General features: G+C 35.6%; 1 pseudogene; it reads left to right on the forward strand.

The window, feature by feature from the left end:
* The first annotated feature begins 3,804 nt into the window (after positions 1-3,804).
* On the forward strand, positions 3,805-4,456 carry LOC145060421 (AP2/ERF and B3 domain-containing transcription factor RAV1 pseudogene; annotated as a pseudogene).
* The last annotated feature ends 277 nt before the right edge of the window (positions 4,457-4,733 follow it).

A 4,733-nucleotide genomic window follows, 5' to 3' on the forward strand; every position in this document is an offset into this window, starting at 1 on the left:
GGAGCAAATGGGACTAAGAGGCCGAGTTAAGGTGTTTAAATAGGGTGCAAACCCTCGGATTAGGGTTTTTGCCCAAACAGGGTCTACTCGCCGAGTCCACAACTTAACTCCGCGCCTCATCCTGCTTCTACTCGGTGATTTGGTCCTTCAACTCGCCGAGTCCAAGGCCAAAGGCAAAATATTAAAAGATTTAAATAAAAGAACACGTACCAAGAACCAGGTGCTACAAATCTTCCCCACTTATTTTATACTTCGTCCTCGAAGTCTGCTGCTCGATCCTAAAACAGCTCGGGGTAGTGCTCCATCATCTTATCCACCGGCTCCCAAGTCCACTCCGACCCCTTCCGGTGCTGCCATTGCACCTTCACGAGCTCTACTCTTTTGTTCCTCAGATCCTTCGACTTTCAGTCAAGGATCGCTACAGGCCGCTCAATATAATTCAGGTTGCTATCAACCTGAATGTCCTCCAAGGGTACCACTGCTGAGTCGTCCACCAGAAACTTTCACAGCTGAGAAACATGGAAAGTGTTGTGTATCTGACTGAGTTCGGCTGGCAAATCCAGCCTATATGTCACCTTGCCCACCCGGGCTATAACCCTGAACGGTCCAATATACCTTGGGCCCAACTTGCCTCGCTTCCTGAATCGAATGACGTCTTTCCAAGGCGACACTTTTAGGAGAACAAAATCTCCGACCTGTAACTCCAGGTCGGATCGACGCATATCTTTAAAGCTTAGGACCCCCAATTCTAAATGGCCCCCGATTTTAAATCTTATTGTGTTATATATGTATATATACGTATTGCTTGGGATACAAAGACAAATTGAAGATTGGCTTGGTGGTAAAAGAACTGATTTATAAAACTAAAGGTCTCAAGATCGAAATTGTTTGCTTACTTGAAGGGCCCTAACTTTTTTATTTGCTTAGAGCCTCTAAATTGGTTGAGCCGACCCTGTTAAAGTTTATGAAAGATAATATGATATTTAAAACTAAGTTGAATAAATATGATATTTTGATATTTAATAAATACATATACAAAATTATATATATATATATATATATATATATATATATATATATATATATATATATATATATATATATATATATATATATTTCAGTCGGATTGATTCTAAGTAAGATATAGTATGTTTAAACCAAATAAACTATAAAATTATATAAATTTGGTCAAATGTTTAACCCTATTACCTTAAACTAAATAAACTGCAAAAGCCAAAAATTTCCACATGTGAGCCCCTTTGATGACCATGACATCCGACATTTGTCACGACAAAATATGTTGTGACCATGTGGAAACAAGAGCACGAAGGTCGTTTCATCGTGTTAGCATGCCATTTGATTTTAAACGCAGCTGCATTAGCCATAATGCATTGCATGCCTGGCCATGGACAACTTGTATATTTTAAAGGACGTGTGAGTTAAAGAGACCATAGTGAGTTAGACACAATCTGTCTGAAATAAGCATATGTCATGAAGAATCTAGTAGGCATACGTATGTGAGAAGGATGATATCGGATCATATGGTGGACTTGAGATGCCCATGCATGGGCATAAGAAAGGTGTCAAAGTCTACACTTTGTGACAAATGGTATCAGAGTTTAGTTTGAATGAGTGGACTAAAATGAAAAAAGTAGTTTGATTACAAGATATAATTATGCAATTGGTCAAAAGAAGAGTTATCAAGGCAAGATATAAAGTTGCAAGTCACGAAAGAAATACGATAATATAACTATATAAGATTGATTTCGAGTGATGAGGGAGTTCGCCGGCTCGGGAAGGAAGGTGTCGAACTCTTGAGTATGTGACATTTAACTAACTATTTGTCTATTTAATAATGCTAGATTCAATAAAAGAATTGATGAATCATCGTCTTTGCTTGGTGGGCTCCATAGAAGAGCCATATGGCTTTTGGGAATGGATCATGGGCATCGATCTGGACTACTTTATTATATCTAAAGTTTGGCCCTTTTGCTTCTTGAAGGGTTGTCTTATATTTTTGATCGAAAAGGCTGTCTTCTTAATCATATACTTAATTAAAATCATCAATCATCAATAAGGAATATCAAATTTGAGATGTTTAATTGTATTTGAACTTGTCAGCTTTGAGACATTTAGTATATTGTCTTTGTTGTTATTTAACTTCCTTTGTAACTTAGTGAAATAAATAAATTATTATATTGATATTTTCTTTACATAGAGATTTAAAAGAAATTCACAAGTATACGAGACAATAAAATAAAAATAACAAGTCGCCGAACTACATACCCAAATATGCTCACATTTGTTGTATCAATCATTTGAGTGTCGCACATAGGAGGTGTTTGGGATGATTTTTTTGGTGTTAAAGTCCTTTTTGTAAAAAGATTCTTTGGCTAGTAATTTTTTTCAAAAGATAATCTTTAAAATGTGTTTGTATTTGTTTTTAAGATAACTTTTCATGTTAAAAAGTCCCAAATGTCAAAAAAATATAGGATTTTATGACTTTTGAAACGCTAACTTTTCCTCCTACACAAAAATTTATTTTAAAAGATCTTTTGTATTATCCAAACTAAATATATTCCAAACATGCTCTAAGTATAAAAACGATATATTCGATTTTAATTATCGGATGAATTAATTTTTTTCCGGACGTTTAAGTGAATATATTTAGTTTTAATATAGTTTTAACACCTTGTTCATTTTACCAATCACCTAATGAAACCGAGCATAAAGAAGATAGGTAAACGATCAACGAAAAAAATCGGTCATCTAAACAAACCCGACACAATTATATTTGCATCCATATTAAATTATTTCAAATATGCATTTACATATCATTATGCAAAAATATGATTATAGTCTATGGGGTCATGATATGCTCATCTAATAATGACAAGGATGGTTAATTTTGTATTCGACGAATAATTAGACATACATGTACATATAAAGTGGTGGATCTAGCAGTGGCGAATCTAGAAAAAAAAAATCACATGGTTCTTAAATTAAGTGAGGTCAATAAAAAAAATCAACAACATTTTTCGGTTCGGGTCGGATCGGGTCGGCTCATGCACCTTAAAAAAACTGAACCATACATGTACATACAAAGTGGTGGATCTAGCAGTGGTGAATCTAGAAAAAAAATCACATGGTTCTTAAATTAAGTGAAGTCAATAAAAAAAAATCAACAATGCTTTTCGGGTCGGGTCGGGTCATGCACCTTAAAAGAACTGAACCAGTTCAATCGGCTCATGTACCTTGTGCCACCAATTAAAAATTTTAAAAAACCGATTGATTTATAACTGAAAAATGCGTACGATTTAACGAAAAACTAGTTGATTATTAGTCCATTGATAAAGCGGCGAACGAAGACCGAGAGTCTTTGACATGTGGGGCTTTCATTTTAGGGTAAATGTCACTATAGTCCATTCAACTATCGTCATTTATTCTATTTGGTCACTAAAGTATTTTTTTTAATCAATAGGTCATTAAACTTACAACTTGCATGTCTATTAAGTCATTTTCGTTAGTTTTTAACAGATCTTCTGTTAACTAGTAACTATAATTTACAAGAATAGTCCCTATGATTTCAGTTTCTTTCGTGGTTGGTCTTATACCAACATAGTTCATCACCGACGTCACCACTGTTCAATTCCGACAACCACCACCCTTTACATCGGGCAACCCCGTCAACTATTATACTCAACCTTTCTCTTACACCCACTTCATATACATCATATTTCTCTCTATATATATAGAACCTCATTCTTCTTCCAGCTTCTATCTCCTTCAAGAACACTAATTACAATGGAAGGAAGTTCCACTGATAATCAAAGCACAACTACAGAAACAACTTCAACAGTTGCAGCACCGGTGACTATGCTTCCACTGATCGGCAGTGGGGGCAGCATGGTTCTTGACACCGATGAAGCGGGGTTGGAAGCTAGTTTCTTTAATTCTCATTCAAAAGTTGATATTGTCGCTTTGTTGAGGAAACACGCATATAATGATGAGCTAGAACAAAGTAAGAGAGGACAGTCACCGCCAACGAAAACTTGGTCAACGCCTAGGAACAACTTTTTGAGAAGACAGTCACCCCCAACGATGTCGGAAAACTGAACCGGTTAGTTATACCAAAGCAGCATGCAGAGAAGCACTTACCGTTGCAAAGTGGAAGCACTTCCAAAGGAGTTCTTTTACATTTCGAAGACATTGGGATGAATGTATGGAGATTTCGTGATTTCATTACTCATACTTGAATAGTAGCCAGAGCTACGTTTTAAGCAAAGGTTGGAGCCGATTTGTGAAGGAAAAGAACTTAAAAGATGGTGACATTGTGAGCTTTCAGATATCCATGGGTTCAGACAAGCAACTTTACATCGACTGGAAGACAAAAAACGGGTCAGGTAGCTCTAATATTCAAGAACAAGCAACTTTACAACATGTTCAAGAACGATAGTGGTGCAAGTGACGAATGATGCTAGTAAAGGACCAACCACGAAAGAAATTGAAATCATAGGGACCATTCTTGTATATTATAATTACTAGTTAACGGAAGATTTGTTAAAAACTAACGAAAATGACTTAATAGACCTGTAAGTTGTAAGTTTAATGACCTATTGGGCAAAAAAAAATACTTTAGTGACCAAATAGGATAAATGACGATAGTTGAATGGGCTATAGTGACATTTACCCTTCATTTTATTAGAACAACTTATTTATTTATTAATATTTTG

Source organism: Lactuca serriola, chromosome 6 (genome assembly GCF_051521515.1).
Source record: "Lactuca serriola cultivar US96UC23 chromosome 6, Lser_US96UC23_V15, whole genome shotgun sequence".
NCBI lineage: Eukaryota > Viridiplantae > Streptophyta > Magnoliopsida > Asterales > Asteraceae > Lactuca > Lactuca serriola.